At 38.2% G+C, this 20,838-nt stretch overlaps 1 pseudogene; it reads right to left on the bottom strand.

The window, feature by feature from the left end:
• Positions 1-235: 235 nt before the first annotated feature.
• LOC124964149 (ADP/ATP translocase 2-like) overlaps positions 236-20,838 on the bottom strand; it is a 72,931-nt pseudogene continuing 52,328 nt past the window's right edge.

The following is a 20,838-nucleotide window of genomic DNA, read 5'->3' as shown; positions in this document are numbered from 1 at the left end:
ATTTGTTATGTATCAGGAGTGACTGAAATAAAAAATATACAGTCCCATCATTATTGTCATCATCATCATGGAAATGACTTTAAGAGAAAACTGACCAGATGAATATTATTGCTTCCCATTTTCAACTGTAAATAGTTGCCATTGATAAACAGCCAAGAGTCTGTCCAGAATGCTCAAGATTTGTTATATAATACAACATGCCTGTTCACAGGCGGGGAAAAACCTAGGAAATAACTTATGTGAACTTTTTGATTTCATCGTACAAGACAAGTACAAAGGCATCACCCATGCCTCTGAGAACATTGGACCATGCGCCCTTGAAAAAAAGCTTTTCCTCCTTCATCATGAGCAGTCTTCCTCCAGCAGTCAATCATGCCTGTGTACATGATGTCAGTTCCTTTGCACCCTGACTACATCATCATGCGGCGGCGAACAATATCAAATGGATAGGAAGTCAACCCAGCAAAAGTAGTGACAGACTGTGCAATCATCCAGCTGATAAAGATGTGAGTATTCTTGGGATCTGGAAGCATTCCCTTTGCAGTGTCATAGATACCAAAGTAGGCAGCTCGGTAGATGATAACACCCTGCACAGACACATTAAAGCCTTGGTATAGGTCCTTAATCCCATCAGATTTGTAGATCTGAACCAGGCAGTCACTGAGGCCTTTGAATTCCCTTTCAGTTCTGGCTTTGCCCTCATCAGCTGCTAGATGGGTTCAGATAAAATCAGGAGGACACACAAAACACAAGGATGTGGTCCCTGCAGCACTACCTGATGCCTGCAAAGTAGCACCCAAACTGGGTCCTCTTGTCCACACCACCCAGGAAGATCTGCTTGTATTTATCTTTGAAGGCAAAGTTGAGAGCCTGGGCGGGGAAGTAGCTGATGATGTTGGTCAGGTTACCACGCCAGAAGGACAGGACTCCCTGCTCCTTGGGGATACGAACCACGCAGTCTATAATGCCCTTGTATTGCTTATCTGCTGTGATTTGCTTGCTGCCATGCTGTACCTGCAGCAGCAGCTTGACTCGCTCTATGGGTACTACCACTGTCTTGGAGATGGCCACGGCCACTCAGGAAGTCAGGAAGTCTGGCAAAGGACACAGCGGCATCTTTCTGTTGGTAGAAGAAGGAGCGGGTGACTGGGGGACAGAACTGGGCTAGAAACTGGCTTTGACTCCTGGGCTCTGGGCAGAACAATTCTTAAACTGAAGGAATCACCATAATTCCAACATGAACTGATTTTGAGATGCTTACTTTAATCACATCTGTAAAGACCTTTTTCTTCCAAATAAGATCACATTCACAGATTATGGCTGGGCATCCTTTTGGGGGCCACCGTTCCACCCACTGAACACCCCCAGACTGAGCTCAGGTCACCTTCCCCTCCTAGCTTTAACAGTACCTTTGACATATCTTCATCACAGCATTGACCCCATTGTGTTATCATGACTGTGCCCACCCCATCACACCACAACTATCCTATAAGATCCTAGTAGACAGCATCAGTGCCTTATTTATCTTGGAATTTCCATCTCCTAGTGCACGCTGGGCTTTCCACGTGTCTGACTGAGTGAGCGCTCCTTCTTGCAAACATCGTCCTACACACTCTGAAGGCTGCTGCTGGGTATCTACTTCCTTTCTCAAAGACTGATAAGCCACAGTTGTTCGCAAGCAGTTACCTTTTGGAAAATTTGCAAGGGATTGATTTATAATTTTGTCATGTGATGGAAAATGCTTGCCCTGTTGCAAAGAAGGTGGTGTTGAAACACCAGTTTTGTTCTGGTGACTAGCATCATTTTTGTGTTCATGAACTGAACAAGGAGCAAAGTGCCTTGAAATGTGCTTTATTGTCCAAAGAACAAAGTATTACACAGTTCATCTGCCACGATGGTTATTTACCAACAGCCTGGGAATCACAGAATATCAATTCTGGTGGTCATCTTGTTTTGGGGGAACTAGGGTTTTTGCCTAAGACTCTGACCTCAAAAGAACAGTTCCCAATAGGCTATTTCCCCCCACAAGGAGGAAAGAGAGATATTTATAAAAATGTTCTTTGCCATCCAGGAACTGATCATTAATTTGGGATAAACACAGATGTAAAAAAATCATGCCAGTGTCTTGAGAGATGCTCTGTGTGTGGTGTGGTTTCTCCTTGAGGCACAGAACTGGTGTGGTACAAAAGTTCCAAACTGTCCAGAGCCGAGCTTTTGAGACTCTTCGATGCCATCCAAACTCCTTGGTCTGGATCTTCTTTTTCTACTCTCTTCAGTCTTCTTTCTTTTTTTTTTTTTTAATATGTCTCAGCCACACTGCACTATTTTTTTGGGTCTTCATGTATTGTATTCTTTTTCTCCTCCAGGTCTCTGAACATGCTGTGAACTCATCCAGTCCCATCGTCTCCCGCCTCTTCTCCGTTCCCCTGCCCTTTCCTCTTCCACACTGCGGGGGTGTTACCTGGCTAATTCCTCCTTTGAGTACCAATCTAGATGTCAGCTCTCCTATAAAGCCATACCTGACTTCCCAAGTCTGAAGTACAGTCTCTTCCTGAATACACTTTTAAAGTTCTTATGTATGATACTTACGGACTGTATTGTAGTCACCTGCTTGTTTATCTGTCTGTTTCGTCTTGCTTTCCTTTTTATCACAAGAGCTAAGAAATGCCACTGGTCCATACAAGACATTCCACAGACTTGTGGAATGAATGAATGAATGAATGAATGAATGAGTGAATGAATGAATGAACAAACAAAGTAAGCATATCCAGAATGAGCCACCTGTCTGTCCTATATGAACAGTAGCCAATCCAGTCCTAAGGTCTCCTCTCCTCTCTGCAAGTTCAGGTTCACATGCTAAGTGATGAATCTGTGTTAGAGAAGCCCCCAGCAACATCCAGCAGAATGCACACACTCATCTGCTTCTGTTTGCTTCTAGCCATGAGGAAAGATGATCTATTTTCTGACTTTGATGCTTTTTGCATTTTAATGAAAATAAAAATACCATTTCCTTTTCTCACATTAACACTGAGAGGAGGCTCCCGGATAGACAGAGTTGCCAAACTTTCTTTACTTCTTTTTTTCTTCCCTTCCCACACCTCATTTTAGATTCCATTGTTTGTTACATCAGAATAAATCATCAGGCCCTACCTAAATTTAAGCAGCTGTTAAGTTTCCTTGGTTTTTCTATTGACTACGTTTTCTGGAAAAGTGCTCTCATATGGAAAAGTCTGCTTCAAGATATACTTTAAATTCTGACAAAGTATGATTATACTATCTAAATGAGATTCCTCTATTTATTTAACAAGACTTGCAGAATGAATAAATAAATGATGTCTTCCAAAAGTACCTAAATGTCATCGGTCAATTTGACCCTGGTCTGTACCCTGTTGTAGAAAAGGCAGAATAACATATCTACTAATCTTTCTTCATGATCCATCATTTTTAAGATCTAAACCTTAAACTTAAACCTCACGTGGACTAGGCAGTATCTATAGATGATACCCTTTTGTCTCATAATCAACAAGTTTTTCAACCTCTGGGCCCTGTTATGCTGGGTGCAGGGACACATGCTTGCAATCCCAGCAACTTGAGAGACTGAGGCAGGAGGATTGCAAGTTTGAGACCAACCTGAGCAACTTCATGAGACCCCATGTCAAAATAAAAATTAAAAGAACTGGGGATGTAACTCAGTGGTAGAGTCCCTGGGTTCAATACACAGAACTAACAAATAAACTGTTACACATTTTTCAAGGAAGATATAGTCTTTCCCACTTTAAATTCTATTTGGGAACTTCATGAGGGAGGTTATGTCTTCTGTTCTCACCTGCTTATTTTCACACAAGGGTGCAAGGAAAGACTTTAGATACAATTTTTCAGGTCCATATCCTGATTGATAATTCCCCAGGAGCAAAATGTCTACTAACAACTATAATAAAGATTTGTTAGATGATTCTTTTACATTAATAGACAATTTCTGTTTTAAAATATAAACTCGAAAATGAAATGTTTTGGCATGAGAGAGCACGACTACAAAACAAGGTAATTGCCCTTTTTATTGTAATCTCTGGACAGCAGCCCAGAGAGGAACACATTCCACAGGGCCAGAGCTACAAATCAATTTACAGTCCTGGTGGTCTGGATGGTACAATAGATTTCCTACTCACCACACAGTCTGTGAAAGTCAGACAGTCTTAATTTGAAGATAGACTCTACTGAAAATCATTCCCATAGACTAACTCCTGTGATCCCAAGTGAAATGAATGTAGAAGGTGCTGAGAAAATGTTTGTGAAAGACTATAATTAAACACTTGATGAAAATGAGATATGGCTTACTGTTTTCTGTGGCATGTGGAAGAAAGGCACATTTATCTTGGTCTCTTTGCTAAATAATTCTTTGGATACTATACTTCATTTTGGAGATTTTTACAGGAAATCTCAGAAACTTATAACTCAAATAATAGAATCTGCATCAGCCAAGATGTATTTTCAAGCCTTTAATATTCATTCAACTCAGAATAGGTAAGTTTAGATCAATTAGTTTTATTTTAAGTTCTTCACTAAATTTTGGTCACTACTTTTAATGTGGGGCATGCTTTCTACACAGACAGAGGGTCTAATCCCATGAATAAGTTTTCTTTGGGGTAAGATAAGAAAACTTCAATTGGATGTTACCAGACATTATGACTTGTCTAGGTGCCACTACCCTGGTGATGACAGTCTTTATATTATTCAGTATAATCCCTCTGAGCATGTGAGAAAAATGGCACAATGAAGAGATGCCCTCATCAGACCACGTTCTTTGGAATATGATATTGGCAGTTTCCACGAGTTAAATACAAATTTTTATCCACAACAGGAATTTACTAAGGGAGAACAGGATAAAAAGGAAATAATCTACTCTACTGACCCCATTATTCTGAACTGAGGGAAAACAGAATTTGAGCTTCTGTCCTGGGTAAAATGAGATTCATCTTTTTGAGGAAGAATGCTGAACTCTCAGTGTGGGAACCACATTTCCTAGTGGGAACTGACAATCTAACACAAAGAGGAAAGCTGCCAACCACCTATTAACCATAGTTCACCAGGAACCAGACAAAAAAAAAAAAATGGCTTTATTTTACTCTCATCCTCTCCAAGACACATTCCCATTTAAAACTAAAGTTGACCTTCCTTTGGTTGTTCTTAAAAATTTTCAGTCTCGTGAATTTAATCAGTCCATCATGCTGGAAGGAAACAATTCTCAGAAGGTTGCCTCCAAAATAACAGAGAAGTTACAAGTGACTTGTGAGGAGTTTCACTACATCATGTTGACAGGTAACACAGAGATAGGAATAGCATGTTGCTATATAACCCATCATTAAAGGTCTTCTACATGCCAGTCATGTAAAAGTTGCTGCACAAGCACACATACATCAAAAAATCAATAGATCAAAGCAGAATAGACAAGTAAACAAATAATTACAGTAAAAATAGACAAATGATATAATACAAGCAGATTTCAGCAGGTGTCCAAAGCAAAGAAACTTGATGTGCACTTCTTAAGAGAAAAACAATGTGTACCAAGTTGAAACTCTCCAAACTACGTGTCATGTGCAACAAGAACAACCAAACTCTTCCTACTCAAAGTGTGGTGCCCAGGTCAGCCACACTGGCACCAATCTAGAGACATGTTAGAACGTAGTGCATTGAGCCCCACTTATTGACCCTGCATTTAAACAACATCCCCAGAAGTTCCACATTAGTTTTGAGGCACACTGCTCAAAAACAGTGTTACCCAAACTTTAGTACACTTCAGAATCACCTGAAAAGTTCACTAAAACACAGACTGCTAAGTGCCAACCCCAGAGTTTTTGATTCATTAAATCTGCATCTAGAGTTTGCATGCATAACCACTGATGTTGCTGGTCTGAGAACCAGTTTTTAGAACCACATTTGTAGATCATGTTCAGGAACTTGAGTCCAGAAAAAGAAGGGAATTCATGAATACCAGGATTGAGTATTCAGAAATGTCTTATTGAGGCAATTAAGAAGACCACCCTAGGACCCTGATAACTTGTACAGGTGCAGGTGCAGACCTGGTTTTTAGTAGATGAAGCTTCTACCCTGTTCACCCTACCCAGATTACAAGATGTAGAAAGGGAAAAGATAATTCTTCAGCTTTTTGCTTAATTCCAGTTCCTAGACTAGAGTAGGTGCTGCTTAATACCATTATGCTTTTTTCTTTAAGAAGAGCATGGTAGATCTTACTCTTTGAAAGCCTGCACATCCTTGTCTATGAATGGCACAGTGGACACTGAGTCTCCTGGATTAGGACACTTGCTCCAGCACAACTTGCCAGAAAAGGCTTGCAATGAGAGGGAATTGAACATTTGTCTAGCTACTACTAAAATAATCCCGCCACAGGAGAATGGGGAGCTGAAACTCTAAAACTTGGTTCTTATGCCCAGATGAAAGAAAATTTAAAGTCAAACACAAAGAGTCAAGCAAGACATTTTTATCACGAGTGAAAGTAAAGTAAGGCCCAAGCAGAGAACAACAGAAGAAACAATGTGGCTTCCAAATTTGTTGTTGTTTGATGTTTGTCAGGAGAACTGGGGTCCACCTTCTGCAGTCTTCACCAATCAGATGTTTTTATCTCCTCCTTCACAACTGCTGGGGAAGATTTTGGCCCAAGTTGGTTCTCTCTAGAACTGTCATGGCAATCATCCAATTGGAGTTACATCTGCAAGTCAATGCTGTATTAATGTGGGTGCTAGGGTCAATGAGCAAGCAGACTTCGTCTTAGTGCACTTGTGCTATTAATTAAATTTACCTTCTGAAAATACATCGAGAAACCTATGGCCATAAATACTAATTGCACAATGACTCCAGTACACCCTGCCAGGAGTTAGCCCCATTGATCTTTGTTTCTTGACATATTTCTTAATTGGCTCCCTTTGTTTCCACATATTTATTTTCAGAGTTATACACCTGTTGTAGTTCCTTGTTTTTTTTTTTTTCCATTAAAAGCAATTCAGGGACTGGGGATATAGCTCAGTTGGTAGAGTGCTTGCCCTGCAAGCACAAGGCCCTGGGTTCAAACCCCAGCACTGCCAAAAAAATAAAAAAATAAATTAAAAAAAAATTAAAAAAAGAAAGTAATTCAAAGAAATCTCATGACCATTGCTACGCTATTGGTTCACATTCCACTGTTTGTTACTAACTACTGCCTAACACCCTAAAAATTTTTGCAACGGCAGTTCTGAACACAATCGCCTAGACATTTCTAAAATAACTCCAGTTTCCCATTTGGCTTTTTTTTTCTGGTGAGTACACATATTCTAACACATACTAGTGGAGTATGCTAGGAGTTAATCATAAAATGTCATCTCACATACCTAATAATATGGGTAAGAGCCTACCTAGGTCAAACAAGAATGGTCTGTGTTCATAGAATTATTCAGAAAGTGCAAATGTCAAGGATCAGAGCCAACTATTAGAATGGCCCCTAAAAATTCAAGTAGCTGAACAACTCTTATGGATATTTAATTTAACTTGAATTATTCAAGTCAACTTCTTAGTCTAGTGGCATCTTCCTGTGGTCTCTGCTCATAGAGAGAAGCTAATGGGATTGCCCATCATTTTACATTGATTAAGGTCATAACTTTTGAAGGGTTAAGTTGCCCATGTTAATTTCTGTGATATTGAAATTTTCATGAAGAATACAAACATGAATTCTTAAATATAGCATCACCCTGTTGGATGCTTCCTTATCAATCCAAATTATGTTGATGCTTCCTCCATTTATACTGCCTGCTTCAGTCACACAAGCCCCGAGAAGTAGAAGGCTGGTTTGGAAGGCTTGGTCTGGCATTCCAAGCATGTCTATTTTGATTATTATTCAACAAATTCAACTCATCATGTATAATGTAATATGATTTATAGCATATTAAGTGATGGTTCTTAAACATGCATTTATCCTAACATTTAAAAATATGAGAAAATAAGAATAAGAAAATAATATTATTACCCACATGAAGCAACTCTGTTCATCTAAATATTATATGTAAGTTATAGTTTGGATTTTATTATCCCTCTGAAATCTCATTTGTTAGGCAATGCAGCAATGGTCAGAGTGGAAAAGATTGGACTATGAAAGCTGTAGACTCATCAGTGGATTAATCCATTTGATGGATTATTAATTTGAGTACACTACTGCATGGTAACTTGTAGGCAGGTGGAATGACCTGGAGAAAACAGATTACTGGAGGCTCGCCCTTGGGGACTGTATCTTGTCCCTGGCTCCATGATTTCTCTCTCTCTCTCTGTCTCTCTCTGTTTCTCTCTCTGAGTCCTCCTGGTTGTCAGGAGCTGATCAGCTTTGTTCTGCCATGCCCTTCTGCCATGTTTATGTCTTGGAGCTATGTAATGAGTCCTCTGGAAATTGTAAGCCAAAATCTTTCCTCCTCTAAGCACCAAAAACAAATGAACAAAAAAAAAAAAAAAAAAAAAAAAAAAAAAAAAAAAAAAAGTCAGCCTCAAAATAAAACTAAAATAAGGACTGGAGATTTAATTTAGTGCTTGCCTACCCCTGCTTGAGACCCTGGATTCAATTCCCAGTCACACACACACACACACAAAAAAAAAAAAAAAAAAAAAAGCAAAATTGTATTTTTTCTTAAAATATTCCAAAATTGTCAGTTACAATGCTAATCCTCCAAAAGTTTAAGTGAGGGAGCTATGAACTCTGTTAATATATGTTTATTCAAAATCACTTGCAAAGATGATGTACTTATAACCATTTATCTTATCTAGGCTTCAGAATCAGTATCTTTGAAAAGATGTGTGACGTCTATCCATATCTATATTTATATCTCTGTCTCTATATCTATCTATCTCAAAAAACATGAACCTTTGTGCCAAGAAAAAGCTCAGAACTAACCTTTCTCTTTTTTTTTTTTTTTTTTTTTTTCTTCCTTAAAGGAACAAAACAAGGCCAAGAAAGAAAGGTTTTATATTATCCACATAATTGCTTGACTTGCCCTCTTCATTCTGCCTGGGCAGAACAAGCGGTATAAGACTAAAGGCTGAAGCTGGCCCTTAAAGCTTTAATTAGTATCACATTGTTAGAAGTTGCAACTGGTTGTTAAATGTTACTGCACTTTCCTTCTCCTGTGAACACTTTCTTTTCTACCACTGCTAATTGCCTTGATAAGTTTTCTCTAATGATGCACCTTTGTCCTTCATCTTACTCAACTGCATGAAAAAGATAAGAAGGTAAGTTATTGAAAATAGGTGAGAAGTTATACAGGGAACTTTAATAATATATCATAAATTACTGTCATTCCAATTCTCCTGTGACCTTTGTATGTTTTATGCAAAGAATAATGAACAAAAATATCTTGGAGAATTGTCTGAACTTGTCCCATATACATAAAAATTTTACAATGATACTAGTAAGGGATTGGAAAGGGTGAAGAAGAGCAAGAGACTAATTTCTGGAAAATCTCCTTATAATGAGTTTATTTGGCAACTTAAAAAGTAATTTTTTTTCACTCAGATTCAAAAAGAATCTGGATAATAGTGAATTCTATGCTGTGGATGGAATATTAGAATGAACTTTCTCAATATGCTCTTTTTACACAAATTGATGAACTTAAACCAGAGATGTGAGCAAATTCAAATCTTTCCTGAACTCTTAGTCCTAGGAGCTACATATTTTATCTGACTATACTATTAGCTTTTTGGCTATCTGTCCTTAGTTATGCAAAAATTTGTCCACAAAGTTTGCAGCATTTATTTGCCTCATACTATCCCAATGTGGGTAGAAAAGATCCAAGAAAGATTTAGAAGAATTGAGTGTTGTCTGCAAAGGAATAGATTGAATTTTATAAGGGTTGTCCCCCAAACCATACCCTACTTCAAAGCAGCAAGTGATGAGTAGAAGGTAGAGAGGGGACAGATCCCAATTCTCTTTCCCGAACTTAATCTCAGACCCCTCGTTATTCTCAGTGATCCCAGGAAGCTGTAAGAAATCAGGACAAGGACTGCAGATCTCAAGTCCCTTTAACTATTTGCTAACTGGATGATTCTGGGAAGCCCTGAAGGATCCTCTCTTCATCTGTAAATGGAAATTAATATGACTTGCCTTAACTGGTCCTAGGGTTCACACATCTATATGAATGTAAAGTTTTCACTCATGGTACTGTCAGTGCACTGAAGTGAGTTTTGGGAATGCAGAGATTTGCAAAGATTTCCTTATTGCCCTGAGACTTTCCTCAGAGAAAATAAAAGTAGATAATAAATGCATTGTGTTCAGTAGCAATAAAGCAGGCCTTCAATAAAATCGCCTTTTATTGCTGTACAAGCTATTCTGGGCTAACTATATTCTTAAAATCTACAAACACAAGAATTCATAGAGGGGAAAAAAAGTGAACTCTGGATCCCAGCATACATATTACTTTTGAAATGCAAAAGGCCTATGAAAATTTAAGGTGGTGATTTATGGCACATAAGGTTCTCAAAGCACTCAGAGTTCTAAGATCTCTCTGCATCTTATAATCATTAATTACCAAGAATATGGCATTCCAACCCATAATAAGCACCCTGCAGATATCTGTATTTGATGCATGAAGAAGAAAAATGATCAACGATACAAGTTTCATTTGTCCATTTCTTCTCATGGAAGGCAACCCCTGAGTGGGCCTCATAATAATCTTATCATATCCTTTTGCATCTTATTTATGCCTCTATTAAAAAAGTGAATTTGGGTAATGGGATGTGTGTATGGAGCAAAATGATAAAACCATAAGCTCTCTACAATAATTCCTGTAGTCTAAGGAATAGATATATCAAGGCATTTTGCTTCCGTGAATTCTAATGCCAGCGTTCCCCCATGTGGCTTTCTTTCCTTTTGTAGTAGGCTTGTTGATAAAGCCTAAGCTGTTTGTGTTTGCCGAGGGGAGGAGATGAATAAGTTATTAGAACTGTATGGGAAAATTCTCACTCTCAGCAAAAAATAGCCTATTTATGGGATGATCTTAAAGGGCAAGATATTTTTCATTCTGACCTTTAATGGCACAGGAAAAAAAAAGATCAGCATAGAAGGTTTTTCGTGGAGGAAGGTGTAGATTTCACTTTGGTGCCAATTTGGACTTGTGTTTGCATCTTTTGAGTTAAGGATAATGAGTGCCTAGTTTCACCTTTGCCATGTTCTTACCTACTTCCTCAATTCCTTTTAACAGAAGGTATCACTCAATGTGCACTGAGATCTTGGTGGTGTAAACACAGCCCAGGTCTTTAGAGGGCACCAGGCCAAGGTCACTCAGGTCAGAACATAATGTACCAGTTTCTAATGGCAACAGGAAGCTAAGAAAACTGTTTCTTTTTGGAACCAAATCAGAAACCAAATCAGAATTATGCCTGCATAATTCACTCGGATCAAATAGCGTTTTTAAGTCCAAGTTTAGGTTGGGAGGAGGAAAAAGGCCTGGATGACATAGGTAGAAGACTCTTTTTTTTTTAATTATTAATGCATTTATTGTTATTTCTAAAATGAATTATACTTCAGTTTACTAGCAGAATAAAAATAAATAAATTCACACTCAGATATCATTGTATTCAGTGAATTAATTCAACTATTTAAAAATAGGTATTTGCTATTGTGGGAGAGGTTGTAGGGAAAATGTCATGCTCATTCATTGCCATGGCAGCAGCATTTGGGACAGATATATATGCATTTTTACTAAATCTGGAAAGTTATATTATGGAAGTAATTCAAAATGAGGCATAAAGCTACAAGCATTAAAATATTTATTACTATATGACCTATGACTATAGAATTTAAATGAACTTGTGAATCTAACAATAGGTGAATAGTTAAATCAATTTGGTAGGTTAACTGCATAGGATATTACAAAGTCATTAAAACTAATTATGAATACTATGTAACAGCACAGAAAATATCTACGATAGACTATTAATTGAAAAAAGCAGAATATAAAGTTAATGTGATTGCTATAATTCCAACAACATTCAAAGACTGAAAGTGGATATAGAAAATGATAAAAAAATATTGTATGGCAGTAGGATTAAAATAAAGTTTTTCAACATTATATTGATTTTAGTTCCCTTAAAATTACTAAAACTTGTTGGAGAGGTGGGAGAGATTCAAATTAGCTAAATGCTTGAATGAAATCAGTTACTTGACCTAAAAAAAAAAAATGCTCTTTTTCTTTGCAACATCAGGAGCAGGATTTATCTGCATTCAAAACCATATTCTATACATCTAGCTAAGAAATATTGGGCTAGTCTTCCAACCTCAGTTTCCCATCATAAATGGAGATGATAATCATACCCAATCTTCATAACCTTACTGTGAAGATTAACAGAAGTGAAGAGCATCCTTAGTAACTGCTCAATACAGGTTAACTGTTATTATAATTTCAATAGAGCATGAATGCCATTGGGAATTTGGAACTAAGGTTACTGCAGGAAACTGCTTAATTCAATTTTAAATTGCCAAAGTTCCTTAATTTAGAGTGGTGGGATGCTGTAGGAAATGGAGGGTAATTAAATGGAGGTGTCATTTGTAAAATGTCAGCAGTTTCCTACACATTTGTAAACCAAAGATAATGTTGACGGACTAAAATAGTCAAGAAAACTTTTTGCAAGGCTAATTTAACCAAAAGCATGATCTATGACAAGATAAACAAAAACGGAAATCTCTTTATATTCCATCTGGGAGTTGCTGAATAAAATTACAGATGCAAATTAAGCTTGCAGTTTGAAAATGTACTGATCCATTTTGGTTTGTCTTTCCACACTGCCTCTCCTTTCTCAAATCACCATAACGTGTGGCCTTTTGGGATGACATTGATTAACCTGAAAATGCATGACTCTGTTGCAAGACACAGAATCATGTTAGACATTAATGGTCAAAGCCACTGGACAGTGTTGGAGAGTTGGGTAGTGGAGATTCTTCTTTCTGAGTCATTTACATATAGCCTGGAGCTTGGGTTCCCACTGCCAGATGGGTGGTTTATTTCTTCCTGGGTTTGGAGGACACAGATCTGTAGATGATTTGGATACATTATGTCATTCATCACCTTGTCTCCAAAAGTAGGCTTCAGACAGACTTCTTGTTTCTCATGACAGAGCAAGACTTTATATTATCTTAGACTAGTAACCTAGTTCACTTATTTAGAAATCTTTAGTGAACAAGGGGTGTGCAAGTGTGTGTTTGTGTGTGTGTGCATGAGCATGCAGGCAGGAGTGAGTAGGAGAAAGGGAAGGGTTATATTGAGAAAACAAGCAATATAGAGAGGTTTTACCTCTTGGACAGGCAAAAATCTAAGAAATTTAATGACACTTGGTTGGTAAGTCTGTGAGGAGCTAAGCACTTAGATATTTCTGATGAGACTGAAAATTGGTACAACATACAGGGAGGGCATTTTGGCAATAGCCATAAAAATTACAAACATATTCCCTTCCTATCCACAGGATAGGCCAGTTGATGAGCTCTTCTTGTCACTGTGGTGCCATGCACTGACCTGTCAGCCTGGCTGATGCAGCCTTATGCATGGGTTGGGATCACACATGTTCTTGTTCCACCTTTTAATCCCCTCACATTCTGCAAAAGCTCATTTCTTTCCACTCACCAGAGGCTTCTCTCTGGGCTTCACAGCAACAGTCATGTGGTAGTCACTGGACTCCACTTCTGCGATGCCCAGGAGCACTGGAGATGAAGGTCATTCTGAAAGGAGAAAGTGTGCTGATTCTTGTGCAGTTCCAGGGTTGCTTAATGTGGAGTGGAGTTTAGGCTCAAAAGTGACAGGAGGTAACTGTTTTTGATCTACCTCATCCTGCTCCAGAAAAATTTACACTCGTCATAGGATAATACACCAAGCTACTAATTCCTGTTCCTATTCCCTAAAGGAGACTATGGAAGGACATAAAGGTAACATTCTCCTTTCAGCTTCTAGAACATTCTGGATTTCTCATCTCAGAGAACTAAACAAGTTTTAGGCATTTCTTATCCATCCTTGTCCATGTTCTCCTGTAGTAAAGTAATTATCTTGACATCCTAAGAAGCAGTTAATAGAGTCAGGTAGAGGGTTTCTGGGTCAAATAAAGGGATAATCCCTAAGGTTGACTCCAGGGGCTGCAAGGATGTGGAGATGAGTCCTATAGATGGGAGAGGCCTCAGGAGGCCACAGAGCTTCTAACAAAGTAAGTGGATTTGTGTGTGTGTGTGTGTGTGTGTGTGTATGTGTGTGTTAAATGAGCTGAACAATATCATATCTTTCCCAAATTAAGTACACTATTTCATTTCTTGTACCCAGAAAAGTACATTTGGTAGGCCTAGGAGAGTCCTCAGAGTGCAAGGAATTCTATATCTCAGGGGCTCTGAGACCATTTTATTACCTTTACCAGCCCTTTCCAGGGGTGTCACCGCACTGAGCTCACACATGGCCATTACTTAGGATAAATATGAACCTACCACAGGCTTGAGGCAGTCTCAAGGGAAGCTCTGAGGTTCCCATGGGTGTCTCTCTATGGTATAACTGCCTACGGCAGGTTGGCACTGGGAAGAACAATCTCCTTCAGTTTGTGCTTTCTGGATTGTTTTATTTCTCTCGTTTTTTTCATGAAATACTTGTGGAGTAACTGTGGAGTACCAGCCCTGATGCTGGGGTCAAGGCCAACTACATAAGAGGCACGGCCCAGTGTAAATTGAAAATATGGAGACTCTAGTTCAAAAACAAAGAAAAAGTGGTATGTATAATACTAAAATATACAACTTTTCCTTTCTTCTATGATCTCTCGACTTCTAATGTCTAATTTGCTGCTCAATGTTCTAGGTAAATACATATTACGTTTTAAGTTTTAGCATGAATTTTGCCATTTAGCATTTTATTTTGCAATTCCAGCTTTAAGGTCAAGCATAAGAACATTTATCTCATATGTAGAATCACCAAATTTGTACAATCTGTATTCCTTGCTTGTGTATACATATGTATTCCATTTTTACCAGAACAGTAGAAATGCTTCACAAAAACAACTCAACTGTTTTTATTTTATTCTTGACATGTTTGTGTTCTTGGAACACTACTCTTTCAGCTCAGGAAGGAAGAACTAAAACTAAAGGGACTTTGGGATAAAAAAAAAAAAAGGAACTTTGGGCTGCCTTACTTTTCTTTTTCTTTCATCATTGTCAAAACAAGTAATTGGCTAATATGAGAACATGAGTAAGAAAGGATATGATAAGATTTATAGTTGTGTTTTATGACTGCTGTAACAAATTAACCTAACTTAATGGCTTAAAATAACAAATTGATTCTGTACAGTTCTAGAGATCGGACATCTGAAATAGGTCTCATTAGGCTAAGGTACCAGGAGGTACCATGACAAGCATTTCTTTCTCCAGAACTTCTTCTTTTAAAGCAAGTTCTGGTTTAGTTTCATGGGTGTCTTGTGTGGCCTCTTGCATCTGTCAGTGTTCCCACTCACTCAGTCGTAGTTAAGATACACTTGCCCCGTACCCACTTCTAGTCTCATGCAACTCTCATGAGTGGGTCCACCAGAATTCTGTACTCGTGGGGCACCCAGACACTGTATGCAAATGAGGTGTCTGGGAATTGGGAAACTACATATCTCATTTATCTCTTCTCTTCATGTGCATACTCCACGTCCCAGCACACCCTGTGCAATAACACAAGTTCAAAGATAAAATTGTTAATTTCAAGATAGTGATGGTAAAACTTAAAACAACACTGAGAACTCTTAGGAGGATGGGCTGTTTGGGACTGTAAAGTTCAGGTGCCTGTGAAGCCAACCCCAGCAGCATGGCTGGCAAAACCAAAGGCAACTTTCAAATAGGTAAGAACAGAAAAGAGGAAGACGTGAATGAGTTAACGACAGAAACACAACTGTGATTTTTCACAGATATCTTAATCATCCATTTTCACTCACCAACAAAAACATACCCGTGCCTTCCCATACTGGTTGTTCCTACTTACCATAATTCACTCAAATACGTTTAAAAAGGAGCAATAAATGGTTTTTGAGGTATTCTACAGGGGTCTCTTTGCAATTGGGACCAGTTGTTCCTTGGTTAAGAAAAAAAGAAGAAAGTCTTAAACTGGAAAACATTTTCCAATTTATTAAATTAAAAAAATGAGGTAGAGTGTGATAATTTGATTTATATTTTTAAAAATCTGATGATTAAATAAGTGTAATTATCAATTACATCTTTTTAAACATGTTTCTTTTTTGTGTGTAGGGTACTTTCAAACTGTTCACTTCTAGTGCTTCATAAAATATAATAAAGTGGGGTGCAGAGGCCACATGCTTGTAATTCCAACTACTCAGGAGGCTGGAGCAGGAGGATCGCAAGTTTGAAGACAGTCTGAGCCATATAGTGAGACTCCATCTGAAAAAGAGGAAAGAAAATATATAATAACTATTTTATACTACAGTCAGCCTACTGTACTGTAGAACATTACTACTTATTCCTCCTACATAACTATATGAAAATTACTTTTAAGCACATAAATACTATAAAGTAAAATATGTAAGTTTCCATTCATTGGCAATTTTTTGATACAAAGTCATGGCCATTCCTTCCTGTATAGAAACTGATTGGTATTCCAGATCTTTCTCATATAAATCACACCCATGATGTACAATCTATGATTTTCTAGTTCCGGTTACTTTGAAATGATCCAAAACACTTTAAAGATGTTTATGGACACTTACATACAATAGTGGTGAAATCTTGAGTTCAGAATCCAATTTTATAATCTCCTCCCCAAACTTTTATAGTTATCCACACATAATTCAACAGAATATTTTGTTTTATAACTGGCCTTTAGAGAGTTTTTTCAAAGCCTTTCAAAGGGATAATAATTTTTTAAAATTAATTAATTAATTTATTAATTTATTAATTTATTATTTTATTGTAAACAACTGGGATACATGTTGTTTCTCTGTTTGTACATGGTGTAAAGGCATACCATTTGTGTAATCATAAATTTACATAGGGTAATGTTGTTTGATTCATTCTATTGTTTTTTCCCTTCCCCCCCACCCCTCCCACCCCTCTTTTCCCTCTATACAGTCCTTCCTTCCTCCATTCTTGCCCTCCTCCTTAACCCTAACCCTATACCTAACCCTAACCCTAACACTAACCCCTCCCACCCCCCATTATATGTCCTCATCTGCTTATCAGCGAGATCATTCGTCCTTTGGTTTTTTGAGATTGGTTTATCTCACTTAGCATGATAGTCTCCAATTTCATCATTTGCCTGCAAATGCCATAATTTTATCATTCTTTATGGCAGAGTAATATTCCATTGGGGATAATAATTTTTTAGATTCATATTTTATTGATTTATATAATAAAGTCCTAATTAACACAATATCACTGGCATAAATATTTAATTGAATAATCTGATAAATACAAATGCCACATAAAGTTTGAGAGCCAAGAGAACTGACTTTTGTAGGTATATGTGTTCGGTGGGGACAGTAGAACTCTGCAGAATGGCAGAGATTCATTGAATAATCATGAACTCCCAAAACTGCCACAGAGAGTGTCAATTCTACACGTCTTATACAGAGCACAGGAAACATTATTTGATTTGGACATGTGGTTGAGGGAAAATTGGTTTAAAATACTTTGATTTAAGGTGAGTGTCCTCGAGAGATTCCACATTCTTAATTTCTTTATATAAAATTCAAGATTACTAATGAAGACTGTTTATTCAATGTTGTTTCAGGTGTCATTTTTTTGGTAAATAACTCCCTGTCCCCCATGTGGACAGTTACTCCCTTGGCTCTGACCTCCTATAGAGTCTGACACAGCATTGATCATGTAGTATTGAATTAGCTGCCTTTCTGTCTCACTCTGTACTTGAAGATATTCCATAAATATTTCATGGGCTTCTTTTTTAACACAACATGGAGTTGTGCTCTGAGCTTTTCCTTTCTTCATTATATAATCTTACTATTTTGAAACATTTGATTATATCAAATGTCTTTCTTTGAATCAAGTCTTCATCCATTTGCTAGATGGAATTACCAAGACCTTTAATGCGTACAGTGTTTAGAACCTAGACCATGGCAAGTTCTTTCTGTGTTTGCTATTATTATTTTTTCACCCCTATATATAAACTTTCATCTTAAATGCCTTTTGGGGGATGAAACCAAGAAAGCAGATAGGCAGCTTTTCTACAAGGTGGATGAACAAAAACAAAAGCAGTGGGATTTTACTGGAATTTAAAGCTGGACATTCAAAGCAGACAGGAGACAAAGGAGGTTGGATATAATAAAATAAGGAAAAAATCCCGAGCAGCACAGCGCTGTGGCTGGGCAGGGTGGAAGTGCCACCCAGAGCAGTCCCCTCCATGAGCATAGTGGAGGGATAAGGGAATTAAAGGAACCCACGTTTTTGAGAGGCGCAAGGTGTGTCTGGGTACAGAGCATTTAGAAATCAAGGACATTGTCTAATTAAACTGAAAGACACACTGCACCATATCCTTGTGCAGGGGGGAAAAGCAGCTATCTTTCCTGGTGTTGTACAAAGAGCAAAGGAAGGAATCATTTTGCAGCTGCAGTGTGGGGGGCAGCAGCTGAAGGGACCAATTCCTGGCAATTCTACATTTGCCCTGAAATACGGGCCTAGTAAACACGCACGGCATGACACAGAGTGTGCCTAAGTGACCAGGAGGAAATCAAATGTGGAGAGAGATTTACACAGGGCACAACTGGTTGCAGAAACTCACCCAGTTCTCCCCCTCCACCTCCAATCCAACTATTTGCAGGACCCACTGTGAGAGACCCTTTCAGCAGGAAACTCAGAAGGGACTGAGTTGTTGGGACTGAACCCGAGACCTGGAAACGTGGGGTCTGCAGGTGAATTTGGGACCTAGAATTGGTTCCCCCACCACACAAGTGGAACCTGAGGGGATCCCTGGAGTAAAGTCTTCCACCGGCGACCAGCGAGTACTGGGCAGTGTAGGTGTGCTGATTTAAAATCTCCAGACCATTGGCATTCAGTGAAGAACCTGGGGCTCACCCAGCCCAAATCTGCCTCCAGGAGTTCCACCTATGGATCACCACTCTGGTTCCAGCAATCCAGAGGGTGGAGCATCACATTCCAGAGCACCCCATGGATATACCACAGGAATGCACCCTCTTGTCAATAAAATGATACCAAAAAATTCCCCAAACCTCAAATCTTCAACTTGTCAGCTTAGGATAAGACTTCTTCAACAGGACTCCCATAGCACAAGAAATAAAAGCAAGAATCAACAACTGGGATAGATTCAAACTAAAAAGCTTTCTCTCAGCAAAGGAAACTATCAGTAATGTGAAGAGAGAGCCTACAGAGTGGGAGAATATCTTTGCCACTCATACTTCAGATAGAGCACTAATCTCCAGAATCTATAAAGAACTCAAAAAACTCTACACCAAGAATACAAATAACTCAATCAACAAATGTGCTAAGGAAATGAACAGACACTTCACAGAAAAAGATGTACAAGCAATCAACAGATACATGAAAAAATGTTCAACATCTCTAGTAATAAGAGAAATGCAAATCAAAACTACCCTAAGATTCCATCTCACCCCAATTAGAATGGCGATTATCAAGAACACAAGCAACAATAGGTGTGGGAGAGGATGTGGGGAAAAAGGTACACTCATACATTGCTGGTGGGGTTGCAAATTAGTGCAGCCACTCTGGAAAGCAGTATGGAGATTCCTCAGAAAACTTGGAATAGAACCACCATTTGACCCAGCTATCCCACTCCTTGGTCTATACCCAAAGGACTTAAAATCAACATACTGCAGAGATATAGCCACATCAATGTTCATAGCTGCTCAATTCACCATAGCCAGATTGTGGAACCAACCTAGATGTCCTTCAGTTGATGAATGGATAGAGAAACTGTGGCATATATATACAATGGAATATTACTCCACCATAAAGAATGATAAAATTATGGCATTTGCAGGCAAATGGATGAAATTGGAGAATATCACTCTAAGTGAGATAAACCAATCTCAAAAAACCAAAGGACGAATGATTTCGCTGATAATGGGGGTGGGAGGGGTTAGTGTTAGGGTTATGGTTATGATTAGGGTTAGTGTTAGGGAGAGGGACAAGAATGGAGGAAGGAAGGAATGTATAGAGGGAAAAGAGGGGTGGGAGGGGTGGGGGGAGAGAAAAAAATAACAGAATGAATCAAACAACATTACCCTATGTAAATTTATGATTACACAAATGGTATGCCTTTACTCTATGTACAGAGAAAGAACATGTATCCCATTTGTTTACAATAAAATAAATAAATAAATAAAAGAATGAAATGGAAAATCAAATATAAGAAGTTTCCTGGACCCCAAATGTACAAAATTGCAACAGACCCACATTAAGACACATTATAATGAAAGTGCCTACCATACAGAATAAGGATAGAATTTTAAAGACTGTGAGAGAAAAATATCAGATTACATATAGAAGGAAACCAATTCAGACTTCAACTGATTTCTCAACCCAGATCCTCAAATCTAGGAGGTCCTGGAGTAACATATATCAAGTTCTGAAAGAAAATGGATACCAGCCAGGAATTTTATATCCAGCAAAATTAAGCTTCAGATTTGAAGATGAAATAAAAATCTTCTATGATTAACAAAAGTGCACAAGTAGAAAGCCTGTACTTCAGAATATTCTCAGCAACATATTCCATGAAGATGAAATGAAAAAAAAGTGAAAACGAGCAAAGGGAAGAACTACACTAAAGGAATAGTCAATCTAAGGAGAAACTAATTCAAATTAAAAACTAGAAA

Source organism: Sciurus carolinensis, chromosome 14 (genome assembly GCF_902686445.1).
Source record: "Sciurus carolinensis chromosome 14, mSciCar1.2, whole genome shotgun sequence".
NCBI classification, from domain to species: Eukaryota; Metazoa; Chordata; class Mammalia; order Rodentia; family Sciuridae; genus Sciurus; species Sciurus carolinensis.
Note: the sequence above shows the minus strand (reverse complement) of the source record. Positions and strands in the feature narration are given on the sequence as shown.